The sequence below is a fragment of the Sapajus apella genome, unplaced genomic scaffold (assembly GCF_009761245.1).
Source record: "Sapajus apella isolate SASKATOON/1434 unplaced genomic scaffold, GSC_monkey_1.0 scaffold47, whole genome shotgun sequence".
NCBI lineage: Eukaryota > Metazoa > Chordata > Mammalia > Primates > Cebidae > Sapajus > Sapajus apella.
The window spans coordinates 8,096,038-8,110,210 of record NW_022436987.1 but is presented as its reverse complement, the minus strand read 5'-3'; the positions used below and the strand labels follow the sequence as shown (position 1 = coordinate 8,110,210).

The 14,173-nt window shown below is 41.7% G+C and overlaps 1 protein-coding gene and 1 long non-coding RNA gene across 11 annotated transcripts in view; both read right to left on the bottom strand.

Annotated features, from left to right (window-relative positions):
* TEAD1 (TEA domain transcription factor 1) overlaps nucleotides 1-14,173 on the bottom strand; it is a 273,107-nt gene that overhangs the window by 137,802 nt on the left and 121,132 nt on the right. The gene's annotated exons all lie outside the window — the stretch shown is intronic.
* LOC116525147 lies at nucleotides 861-13,981 on the bottom strand. Its single transcript, XR_004257595.1, has 3 exons — nucleotides 13,285-13,981; nucleotides 12,770-12,774; nucleotides 861-871 (listed from the first exon to the last, which is right to left on the bottom strand). It is a non-coding gene; the product is annotated as an uncharacterized LOC116525147 (long non-coding RNA).

Sequence of the window (14,173 nt, the reverse complement as noted above, 5' to 3'; positions counted from 1 at the left end):
ACACTGCCTCCTACCCTGTGTTACAACACAAATACATTTTAAGGTATCCTACGGATAATTCATTTCCTGAAAGACTATATTTGAGCTGACAGAAATAGAACTATACCCTGTGGCAAAGAAAACACTAAAGGTTGACCAGCTGCACTTTCCTTGAACACCTCCTGGGATGAAAAATCACCTCATACTCTGATCAACTCAACTATGCACACAAACATTATTGCTTCCAAATACCTTTGCAAAAAGGGAGAGCTTTCACATTTGGGAATTTTATTGTGAAAACTGGTGCGAAATATTTCTGTCTGTGCTGTGATGCTCAGTATTTTCACATCATTTTTTAAAATAAAACAAACTGCAATGCAATTTGCTTAGCCAGAAAAGTGTATTACATTTGATTCTCACTGCAACCCACTTACTACTAGTTTTATTCTATAATTTTTCCCCCAAACAGCCCCAAGATTTTGCCTACGGAAGCCATCCTACCAATTTGTTTTGACTGTTTAGCACAGCCTTCAATTCTTACAGGCAATTTCACAGTTGCAAGGATTTCAAATATGAGAGAATTCAAACCTGACCTGACAATAATCACCTATTTCACTTATATTATACTCAACTCTCAGACCATGTTAATGTTTAGATCATTTACGAGGTTAAATGGCAAAGCTCCTTAGGCCAACTCAACTATTTGGTTGAAACTACTCAGTTTCAAGCTCAGAAGTATGAAAGGCAGCTGGAAGTTAGTCATGCTTTTATCCATATTCCGTACAGTCCTTAGACCTGGGCCCTAAACTTTAGAGGGTCTTGTTCTGGTCTTCTTCTAGCCATCCTCCTCCTTTTCCCAGGGCAAGAAGACACTTCACCTAACCCCCTCACACTTTTTAGACCATTGACTAAGGGCCCGAGACTCCAGAATTCTCAGCCCAAGAACCCCTTTCCACTTCCAAGGTCTGTGCAGGCCTCTTCCCTGAGTCTGTTCTCAAAAGGGCAGCTTGTGTCACTGGCATGAGAACGCTTCAGTGCAAAGAGTGGCCCAGGGACAGCTGTTAACAGGAGGAAGCAGAGGAGGGTTTGCTTGTGCAATCTGTAGCGTCCATATGCACATGTTACAAGATGCAGCTGGAGCGGGAAGAAAAGGAGGCAGGCCTTTAAATTTAAACCTGGGTTTCAAGTTTTTAGTAAAGTAAATTTGTCAAAGTAGGAGGTGAGAAAATTTTATTTAACAGTTTATTAAGTTGAATTATAACTTTTAAATATTTCAACAGAGTACATGAGCTTCCACTGATACTCTTTGCCTCAGGCTCCATAAATATCAGAGTCAGGTTTGTCTACATTCAAACACGAAAAGTGCTGCCATTGTAAATGGACTAATGAAAAGCTCACACAGACCTCCAACACTGATAAACCAGTTTGCCAATTCAGGCATTAAAAACGCTTAGCAAAATTCCTAGTGAAAAAAATAAAAGAAACATCATAAAACCACCTAATCAATCTAGAGAAGCAACAAATAGAGCTGTAAAACTAACTTGATTTAAATAGATCAATTCTTTGGAAGGTACCAGGTGTATCAGTCAATGCTTCAAGTAGTTTCTCTACCTACTAATCTTTATCTAATCACACACACATGATGTCGTAGACATGGACACAATTTTTAAAACTTCATGAGTTGTCTTAAAGCTATGATGCCTAACTATCAAAAGCAAAAAGATCACTATTATGTCTATCACTCATAGCAATTTGGGATAGAGCATTTTGCAAATAAAAAGGGCAAATTCAACATGGGTAGACCTAAGGCCCTAATTTTATGGTTCTACATCAAAGATCATTTTTATAAAAATATTGCTTTGATGTTGGCTCAGATATGTTACATGATCTTTACTTCTAGATATGAAAAGGAATTAGACATCCATAACGTATAATTATGACATAACAACCACAGTGAACTGAACTTGTGCTGTGATACTGAAGACTTCCTGCGGTTAAAATTGCCCATCTCACAAACTATAGTTACAAATGTTCTAACATCTCTAAATTGATTATATTCAGTTACCCCCAAAAGAGATAAATAAATAATATAATGTAGGCACATTAATTGTGATGTGTATCTTCCTTCATTACTAGCATGTGTCTTGCAGGAAGACAACATGCCTGCTCACTGATACAATTTTTATGACTGGAGATTTTAAAGGATTCATTATATTGCTGACCTTCACAGTAAGCCACCACATGGTCTTTTGATCCCTGCTTCAATACTTCTCACTATATCCTAAAGCAGAAGCCCAGTCCACCTTTGCATGACTACTCAAGAATATCTTTTTATAATTGAGCCAAAATGTGACTGCCTTTTAAGATGCTTCCGTTACAGCTAGAGTCTACTGGACAATGTGCTGCTTCTTCATCCAGGAGTATCTTTTGGATATTTTAAAACAACTTATGTCTTTGAAGAGTCTTTTCTACACCAGCGCAAATACTACCACCTCCCCCCACCCCATCCTTTGAATGATTTTGTTTGATATGTGGTTTCTTCTCTTTATTACCTGGGTTGCTGCCCTCTGAAGAAGCCCCCACAATTTTTACCTTCTTGCTAAAGGGGCTTTCTTTTGTCCACCTTTGCATCCCAATACATAGAAAGGTACCTGCTGTACAGTATAGTGGAGAGAGGGAAGGAGCAAAAGAAGGAAAACACAACTGCTGGCCCCAAGTGTGCTCTAACATGGTGAGCATCCTCCTCTATCTGCACAGCCAGAGATGACACTTACTTCTGCAGAAGCCACGTCACAAACGTACTGTGATCGCACAGTCAACGAAAATCACATAGTACTGATCTCCCATTACAACACCTATTTGTCACCCTTAGGTGCAGTTCAAACCATAGTTCCTGCGTTCAGCTCAGGCTATGTCTCTATTTTTGACAACACAGATAAGATTAAAAAGCAGACCAAAGCTCTTGTTTATGCATTGTATCAACTATAGTTTTCTGCTTAACAGATTAATAATGTTTTCTTTTCTTTTTTTTGAGACGGAGACTTGCTCTGTCGCCCAGGCTGGAGTGCAATGGCGACCTCTGCCTGCCTACTGGGTTCAAGCAATTCTCCTGCCTCAGCCTCCCAAGTAGTTGCGACTACAGGCATATGCCACCATGCCCTGTTAATTTTTTGTGGTTTTTTTAGTGGAGATGGGGGTCTCACCATGCTGGCCAGGCAGGTCTCAAACTCCTGACCTTGTGACCCACCTGCCTCAGCCTCCCAAAGTGCTGGGATTACAGGTGTGAGCAACGGCACTCAGCCTTTAATAAGGTTCTCAAAGAAAAGAAGCTAGCCTGGGGTAACTTTTTCTTATTGAACCCATGCTAGGTCCAAGTAATCACCACGAAGGAAAAGCCGTACTTTTCTGCTCATATTAAGGGGAGTTAAATGCTCAACAATGGTCTGCTGAATTCATTCAAAGACATATCTTACAAGGTGGGAAGGCAGTTACCCCCAAAAGGTTCCTTAAAAAGGTCTGAAGAACGGAAACATCACAAAGCACAGTCTTTCCAAGATAATACTTCGAAGAGAATTACATTTGTTCTGGTGCACATGCCTCAAAATTAAATTATACTGTTTATCACTGTACCTAAGAAATGATCACAAAATAGCTAGGCTTCATGATTTCCCGAGACAAACTTAGGGATCTGATTACACATGTACACCACCATTCTCACTAACCCCTTTGGCAAAAGTCTCCCAGAGCCCCGCAATCTGCAATACACACCACCTAACCCCACCACCAAATGCACAACGCTGCTTCAGGACAAGTGACCGTGCCCTATAAGGCAACAGGTCAAGATTATCATTCTACAACCTTGGGCAAGCAACGACTCCTTGGAACCCCAGTTTCCCATCTTTAAAACACTTTAGAGGACGTCTTTAGCAGATCTGTGGTAAAGGATACAGGAGACCTCGTTTTGTGAAAGGCTGGCTCAGCTACTGAAACATGGTAGGCACTCAGGAAATGCAGACTTCTTTTCCTCTTGCCTCCCGTCTTCCCGTGGCAGATAGGAGATAAAAGCTCCTAAGCATCCCAGCACAGAGGCCCAGACAGCTGGCACCATGAGCCACACAGCCAGCAGGGAGGGCCACACAGCTTGCACTTAATCAATGAAAACTATGAAAATTATTATTATTATCTTGGTTGCCTGGCTTATAAAAAAGCTATAGTTTCCCTTCCTATTTTACCAACAAGCCACCTGAAGTTGCCTTTTTCTCATACACAATCAACTTAAACCAAGAAAACGCTCTTCCTCATTATGCCTAAAAACAAAGCTGCTGTGACTAATTCACATTCAGACTCATAATCCTTCATCCAAGGGCCTTTGGAAATGCCAAGACCCTCAGGGAAGTAAAATTTCCTCGAATGTACAGGGGCTGAGAACACTCGGGGTTTGGAGATGACTAATCATGGAAATGTACTATAAACGGAATATTAAAGAGCTTAGAAAGCCTCTCGGGGAAGGAGGGGGGAAATCCTCACAATTCAGGGCTTGGTGGAGAGAATGGCAGTTTTGTGACAAAACAAAACAAAAAAAATACAGGTGAAAATGTTAGGCAGGCGCAACTTCTGTTTTCCCAGAATCCTGGGCCGGGGTCGGACTGGGTAGGGAGATGTCTCCTCCGCTTCTTGCTACCATGGTGTTTTTTCTATCTTGACAATTCACTTCCCCAACAGGCACTCCGCCAACTCAAATGAGACTCAGAGCAGTGAAAAGCCCTTCAGGTAAACAGTGTGATAAGCTAAACTGAAAAACTAGACAATGTTTTTGGACTATGTGGGAGTTGCTATGGAGACAGTTGCTAATTAACTGCTTTCAACCAGGAGAACAAAGGGCTCGGGGCAGGCAGGCCTCGGTATCTCCGAGTGAGCAATGCTTCCAGCCTTGCGCAATCAGCACATCGCTCATATCTGGAATACCTGAGACCCGGCTGGGTCTGCTACATGCCTGAAGAAGCGACAAAAGTGCGTTTTCTTCATCTTGACCTGGATTCATAACACCTGGCCACCAGTACCTCTCAGAGAAGGAAGCAAGTGGCACAGGGAATGCAGATTTACAGGAAGCAAGCCCCACGCCCACCCCCACGAGGAGGCGCTTTCCTAAATAGCGTCTTCACCCTGCCTGGAGACAAAACAGTATCCATCCAGGATCAGGCACGGGTGGGGTGGGGGAAACACATAATTGTTTTAAACTATTTTTTACTTTACAGGCTTTAAGTTCAAAGGGCAGAGATCAACCTCCCCTTCTTCAGGATTCATCTTTCTCAGGTTAAAAAAAAAAAAGTGACTGGATTTTTCTCAAAAAGAAATAACAAAGCCCATCATTATTCCATATTTCTAAGTCCCACACATTGTGGTCACTCAAAAAATAATAACAAAAAAAGGCAATTGTAATCTGACTTATCACATGAATTTTTCTCCTCCGACCTCATCGCAAGGCAGACTTGGCTGGTTTAGATATGGTCTCACCCTAGAGGCTAAGCTGGTACCCTGAGGCTGAAATGCTCTGTTCTGAACCTTTGAGCTATATCTACTTCAAACCAAAGATTTATATTCCCTTCACAAATATTTAAACTCAAGTGTGAAATGTGAATAGGGCTTGGCATAACCACCTCAAGTGATCAAAAAGTCTAGTGAGGGCTCTGTCACCCCACAGTGACCCAAGTGCCCACTCAGCCCTCAGCCTAATTTCAAATTATGCAAAACATATCTACATTAAGTTAAACTCAACCAAGTTATTGTGTGATACATTCTGCCTCCCCCAAACAAAATCAAGTGGTTTTCTTTTTTCACACTCTTAAGAATCATCAATAAATACAGCCCATAAGCAACTCACCTTCATTATCTGAGGCAGCATCTGGATTAAGCATGTTATGATTCTGAATGAAATACAACAATACAATTCTTGGTTTGACTCTGTGGTGACAATCTACACAAGCATCTTCAGGAAAGTCTAACCGTCTTCTGGCATCACTGAAAATCCACCTAAGAGGATGGGGCTTTGGAAGTAGACACACCCAGGCTCAGATTAAGGTTCCAACTCAGTATTGCACCATCTGTGAAATACTGACCTATCTGAGCTTCAGTTTTCACATCTGCAGAATAAGCATACTAATATCTATTTCACAGAGTTACTGACATTATCCAGTGAATTAAAGTGTTCCCTATGGCCCTTAGCCTATAGTAAGTACTCAAGAGATCATAGTAATTAATTAAAGCCTCCCCTAATTTACCACTTTTAAGATGAGGTACAACTGCTGGTAGTTCTAGTTTCTACGTCTGCAGCCAAGCTCATGAAGAGAGAAAAGGGGATTTTTAGTCCGAGCTGTGGCCCTCTCCACCCCAACCTAGCACCGTCCTCTGTCCACAACAGCCCATCAATACCAATCACCCATGTGTAATGGGAGAAGCTTTTACTGTGGTGAAAATTGCAGAATTGGGGCTAATTTTCAAATCCAGCCCCAATTTCTAGGCTACACTTACTCCTTTCTTGACAAACCAAGGAGTTAAAATTCTTGCTTTGCAGATGGCAGCTTTTTAAAATAAGGCTTTCAGCCCAAGCCCCTCCCTCCCCGGGTTAAATTTCATCAGCCATTGCCCAGGGACATCTCACGCTTCATTTCAATCTCTCCTTCCTCTGCTCCTTCCAGGCTGTGCTTCCAGAAATCCCCATCCATCCGTGCATTCAACAGAATTTTTAAACCATCAATTCTGTGCCAGGCATGGTGCTGACACTGAGAACACAAAGATGCAACCAACCCCATTCAAAAGGGGTACTTAGACTAGTGCCAAAAATAAAGACAACTACATAGGACTCTTACAAATCTATGAGATTAGTCTTGTGCCAGGAAAAGAACAGCGTGGTAGGAAGCAGGGATGGGAGCAAGGGAAGATGACAGGCTCCACCACAGTATTCCCAGAGAGAAGACAACTCTCACCCCAGAGGAGGAAACCATGGCTCCTCCCTGAGGCTCTTTTTTTTTTTTTTTTTTTGGGGGGGGGGGGGTCACCATTCACTTTCATTGCATTCTCTACAGTCCCCTCTATGCGTTAAGTACAGGGGTCAGGAGAAGGGAAGCAGACCTTTAATCAGCACCTTCGTAGAATGCCCCATTGATGTGCTTTGCCTCCCCCTCCCTTATCAGCCCTCAGAACAAATCTCTAACACAGCAGGAACCATCACTGTGTTTCCTGTCAGTCTCCCCAGCTGGTATGTGAACCATCCAAGAGCAGAAGCCTTATCTAATTTGTATTTCTATCTGGAGCACCTACCACAGTACCTGGCACATAGCTGTTTGATAAAAGCTTGCTACATTGAACTCTACTGCAGTCCAGAGCCTTTGGATCATTTATGGAAGATCACAAAGCTAAGAGGTAAAACAGCTCAGGACCCAGAGCTCTGACTCATTCTTTCTCCTGCCTAAGGGCAAGATTTGGCCTAGGGGAGACTAGCTATGGAGGTGCAAGTGGTCATCACGTGCGGACACGGTGTGCTGGCATGACAGATGGGCTCTCCAACTTCTCATCTCTCTACTCAAAGACTTCTCTCACCCAGCTTTCTAAGCCTATGCAGCTAAAACTAAGAACATTCCCTTAATGGAAACCGTATTTAATTATTACCATCATGCACTTAGTCCCCTGGGGTCCAAAGATAACAAGAAAAACCCTGCAAAATTTTCACTCTTTTGCTATCAAAGAAAAATAGGAAAAAAAATTTCTTGTGGCATCTGATAATCTCTCTTTCAAAAAACTGCATTCTCAACCCCTCTACTTTTATACCTTCCACCATACAGGCTTGGGATATAAGTTTAAACAAAACAAAACAAAACAAAACAAAAACCACATCATTTCGATGGAGGTTAGAAAAACAAAGAACTTCAAGAAAAACAGAGACTACAGGATTTCCCAATTTACAAGCAGCATAACAGCTTGGAAGAGCAAAGGATTAAGAGGACTTGGGTTCAAATTCCAACGTACTAATCACATTAAGGATATGTTCAGTCTCTCAACCTCTCTAAGCCACTTACTGCATTTGTTAAATGGAAATAAATAATAACTCTTCTTACCAGCACGGCTGGACTAAGGAAGATAATATCTGAAAAAGCAATTATAAACTGTAGAGCACTGTAGGAGATTTCTTTTTAGTAGGTGTTAAAACGCTGATACATACACGCACATATACACTCATCTTCTGCCACTTTCAGAGGGAAATACAAGTACAGCCATGACCATAAAAAAAACCAGAATGATTTATAAAACAAAAGCCTTTTTGAACTAGACATCTAATTGGGAATCACAGACATTTCGTTACCTGAATAATTACTGCAGGCTAAGAACTAGGAAAAAGATTGCATGTGACTATTACCAAGCACCGGAAGTGCTCTGTGCCCAGATTCCTTATCTGTGAAGTGGGATAATCAGAGAATACTACCCAAGTCTCAGGGTGGTTATGAAATTCAAATGAGTTAATATTTGTAAAACACTGAGATAAATGCCTGGCACTTTTCTAATTTGACGGACAGGTAAGTAAATAAACTATGATAAACATGTATTTCTCATGTTTCCACAACACCTATTCAATGAGATTTTGATGGGTCTATAGCCAACAAAAGCCCAGGAGGACATCTCAAACTTCACCTGAGTGAGTAAACAGATACCAAGTGTTTCAATCTTTTTATCCTAACAGGGTGCCAGCAGGCAGAATGCCAGGGGTTCTTGTTGTTGTTGTTGTTTGTTTTTTTCTGGATGGCAGGGTCAGGAAAGGAGGAGAGAAAGGCAAACCAATTCATAGACTGAGCCTGGAACAGCACTGCTTCCCTCATGAGTAGGATGGTACCACCCAAAGACATCCAACATTAATCACTGCCTCCACAGAAATGCATGCTCCTTTTATGGAAACGCAGCATTTAGAGTTTTACAACATTTGTACCAAGGAAGGAGACACGAGGGCTGATTTGGTGCCAAACTCAACTGTAAATACAAGGTGTTTTTTTCATTGGTAATTACAGATGAGAATTTCACTTCTGGCATACACATCATAAGGCATTCTTGTTTTACACATTTAAATAAACATACCCAACACGGGATCCAATTTCCTTCACGCATTTACTCGACCACAGGCACTGAGTTCCTACTGTGTGCAGAGGAGTGCCTTGTTGTGGGGGCAGAAAAAGAGAAATCAAGTTCCAGACCTTGAAGATGGCAGTTTAACACCAATGGAGCCCTGTCTAGGGAGCTTCTGATCTAGCTGAGGAAACAGAACACCAGCACATTATATGTCAAAAAGTCAATATAAGTGAAATCACAACAGAGTTCATGAAAAGGTTTTAGAGAAGTTGAGTACTCTTCCAATCAGAAGGAAAGAGAGAAAAATAAGGCAAGATGGAGCAGTCAGGAAAGACCTGATGGAGGTGGAACTGGAACCTCCAAAGACGAGAAAAGCACAGACTGTCTAGAGGATGGGTATGCATCACCCCCAATAAGCAGTCAGCAATGGGGGCCAACCACAGAGCATGTGTGCAGGAGGCAACCATGGGAAAGGTAAAAACAATAGTGTAGCTGGAGTGAGGCCACCAGGGCAGTAGTGCAAAACAAAAGTAGAAATATAGGTAGAGTTGATATGTTATACAAAGGGCGCATATATATATATATAATTTTTAAAGTTTAATTTCCATTGCAGGGATGGAAAGCATAGCTACTCATCCAGGTATCAGGCAATTAGAGTTTGGATAATAAGAATGGGGTAAGGAAAAATGAACGTATGAAAGATGTCCCAAAGGAGAATGGAAAAGTAAGGGACTCGATCAGTCCCTACAGGGTAAATCAAATAGGAGGTTTCAAAGACAAGGGGGCATTTAAAAAATAGTAGATGGGATACATGATGCAAGAAAGCAAGTCAGAAAACAAAAGAGAAGTTGGAGAATTCATTTTTTTTTTGAGATGTAGCTTTGCTCTTGTTGCCCAGGCTGGAGTGCAATGGCGCTATCTCGAGAGGTTTGCTGCAACCTCCACCTCACAGGTTCAAACAATTCCCCAGCCTCAGCCTTGAGAGTAGCTGGGATTACAGGTGCTCACCACCACGCCCAGCTGAGAATTCCATTTTCAATGTATGGGGTGTTGTACTGATGAAGGAACAACCATTTGGAAGAGAAATGGTGATCCTTTGCACAAACCTACAGCAGAAAATACATCTGTAGGTATTAAGGGTTGCTCTCACTTTATTCTCAAAACTTCCAAAAACTCTTCCATGTTTATTTATATACCAAGAATTGCTAAATATCTTTTATTTTTTTTGAGACAGGGTCTCACTCTGTTGCCCAGGTGGCAGTCAGGTGGTGTGATCATAGCACACTGAAGCCTCAACCTCCTTGGGCTCAGGTGATCCTACCACCTCACCCTCCAGAGTAGCTGAAACTATAGGTGCATGATATCACACCCAGCTAATTTTCGTATTTTTTTGTGAAGACAGGTTTCACCATGTTGCCAAGGCTAGTCTCAAACTCCTAAGCTCAAGTGATCTGCCCGCCTCAGCCTCCCAAAGTGTTGGGATTACAAGCATAAGCCATTTCACCCACGCTAAGAATTGCTAAACATAGTGTCTGTGCAGTCTTCTATCCTGCAACTCTTTCTGTATTACTTTGTATCCCAAAGTAATACAATAGCTTCTCTATAAATGATACATTTCAGTGAGATCAACAATGCTGATCTCCTGTGGTTTTTGCTATTCAATTTAATTCAACAAACACTGACTGCCCACGATAGCTGTCTCCATACTACCTTTCATGTTCTCTCAAGCTCGGAGGCTGGACAAATAGGTTGCTACCCTACACTTAGTGTGTGTAGGAGGTCAAGTCAGAAAAGAAATGCAGTGTGATCTCCTTTGCTATATAACATTCTGCATTCCCTGAAATAAATTCCACACACTACCCCCCAGGCCCAGTTTCTGCACTAATATGGAAATAAAAACAAGACCCTGTGCAGAAAGAATTTTCAGCCTCAGTATTGAAGTCCGGATATTCCAGAAATGAGCACCTCCAGCCCCACAGTGTTCCTCAACTCGCACTGTGAATCAGAATAACCTGGGCAGCTTTTAAAAAATATAAACGTCGGCACCTCATCAGAGATCTGATTCAACAGCGTGGGGTAAGGCTGTCATCACTATTATTTATGTTTTGTCTTTTACAGTTCTCAAGCAATCTAATATGCAATCAGGACTGAGAAGCAGCATATACCTGATTCAGGTGCTTCATCAACCTGAGCACACACCCAAATCACCTGACGATCTTATTAAAAGTAGGTGTGTGGTGGGGCCTGACACTCTGCATTTCTTTAAGAAAAAAAAAAAAAAAGCTCCCAGGTGATGCTAATGCTGCCAGTTAGTATATAGATCACAGGTGGAGGAGCAAGAGTATAAAGCCTGAGCCTTAGTCTTAATTATCAGCCCTCCAGTGGATTCTGACCCACCAAAGTTTAGCAGAAAGAGAACTGGCCTGAGTTCCAATCCTGGTTCCAACACTCCTAATTGTGACCGTGCCCAAATTACTGATCCTCTTTAAACCTGTACCCTTGTATACAACATAAGGTTTACGGGTTGAATTGCATGCCCCAAAAAGGTTTGATGAAGTGTTAACCCTCAATATCTCAAATCTGACCCTTATTTAGAAATGGTGTCGTTGAAGATGTTATCAGTCAACGTCATATTGGAGTAGGGCGATTCCTTAGTTCAATATGACAATTGTCCTTACAAGAGGATAATGCAATGACAACCCTAGGAGGGAACACCATGAAACTGAAGTTCACAGCTGTGAGATAAGGAAAGCCAAGCACTGATGGCGACACCGACACCGCAGCCTTTAAGAGAAAGGCATACAACAGATCCTCCCCTAAAGTCTTGAGAAAACATGGCCCTGCAAACACCTCAACCTCCAGCTTCTCACCTCCAGAACTGTGAGAAAATAAATGCCTGTTGTTTTAAGTCACCCAGTTTAAGCTACTATGTTACACAGCCCTAGGAAACGAAGACAATTAGACACTAGCAACTCCCTTGCTGAGCTGCGTGAGACTGAATCCGGTGAAGGTGCTCAACCTGCTGATCAGGGCAGGATGGATTTCCATTCCTTGTCGGAGGTACTAAGGAATGAGCCAGGGAGTGAGCATCCCCCTTAAAGGAAAAGTAGCTACTGAGACACGTGTCCGGGCCTCTGGCCTCTTGCAGGGCATTCACAGACTGCAGCCACAGCAGATGGGCCCATTATGTGCACATACACACACCCACTTGGGTGCTTCTGCTGTGTTGCAGGAACAGCTCTGCTCCTTATAGGTGGGAACAGCTATAGGCCCGGCTCACCCCAGAGGCCCATTCTGGCCCCAGGAGGCTCTGACAGGAAGACCTCCAGCCACACTGGGTTAGGGGATGATGTCAAAGCTTAAGGGCCCTCCTGGAGAGGAATAATCAGAACCATCATTGTGGCCCTCAAGCTGACCTAGAGAGGGTGTTCCGGGTCAAAAAGAGAGGGCCTTGATTACCCAAAATCCATCAATGCCATGAGGGTTCTTTTTTTTTTTTTTTTTTTAACTTTCTTAAACAGTAAGTAATATACAGAGAATGTTTATTCTCACTCCTCAGACTCTTCAGAATGTACCTGCTCTTATTTAAGCTGTTACACTCGGCCCCATTACTTTGGTCATCAAATAATCTCAAAGAGACTACCACACTAATGAGGACAGAGATGAACATGACACAGACCAGACCTGGTGAGAAGAGACAAAATAATTAAGCATATACTGGGTGCTTAGGACACGCCAAATGGATCACAGGAAACCTAAGAAATGGAGACTAAGTGGAATGAAGTAACCTGTGCAGGGCCACACAGCTCATACCTGGAAGTGGTAGAATTTAAAATATGGGCTCTAAGCCCTACTCCCTTCCTACTCTCCCATAGCTATTTCCTATCAGAGTTAGCCAAAGCAAGCAAAATTTAGGAGGGGTTTGGGGCAGACCAAAGGTCAAGGCCATTTTACTCCAGAGCCATAAGAATGAAATAGCGGCTTCTGTTAACCACTTCAGTGTTCCAAACCCAATTATTCAAAGTAATGTATTCTACATACTTTTGAGAATACTTATATTCTCAAGGGATATCCCATGCTCTGACTTCTCCCAGTAAGGATGGGTTTTTGAACAAATGGAGTCAGATCACAACGTGAAAGTGAGTTCTAGACAGTCAGCAGTCGGTGAGATCTCTACCAATCCCACTCCCTTACAATCACTGGGCTTAACAACAAAGAGATCATCCAAGATAGTTCTCTTTTGATTCATGATACACATCCTACATGCCCTTTTCCTAACAATGTCTTTACTTCACCATGTCAGTGGGTATCTAAAAATGGTGTGTTTTTTTTTTTTAAATGAATGGAATGCCAAACTTGAGGTATCTGCAAGAAAAGTGAAAACAGTCAATGTTCTACAAACTGATAAGACAGACAATAAAGGAAAAACTGAACAAAATACTAAACAGATATTGCATGAAAGAAACACAGTACGTAATATGTCATTACTTAAGCTCAGCTGTTATCACAAATAAAAATCAAATAAACTGTATTTTCTACCTCTAAAAAGCAAAAATATTTAAAAGCTAAATATCCAGTATTGATCACAGACTGAGGAAATGACCATTCTCATTACGTTTTTAGTGGGGTGGACACTGGTATTTGGAAATATTATCATAGCTCTTAAAGAAAATAATCTATGTGCTTTAACTGTGCCATTCCACTTCTTGGAACTGGTCCTAAAGAAATAATTACATATATCACCCAAAGACATTCACTGTAGTTACTTGTAGTAGGGAAAAACCACTTTAATTACTCAAAAATAGGCAACCAGTTTAATAAAGTATATTTATAAATTAAAAAAAAAAAAAACTTCATAGATTTTCAATGATGGCAAAAATCTCCTTTTTTTTTTTTTAAAAAAGAGACAAGGTCGCACTATGTTGCCCAGGCTAGAATGCAGTGGCTATTCACAGGTGTGAGCATGGTATACTACAGGTCCAAACTCCTGGCTGAAACGATCCTGCTGCCTCAGCCTCTGAGTCACTGACTACAGTCATAAACCATCATTCCCAGTTATTTTTTTTTATTTTTTGTAGAGATG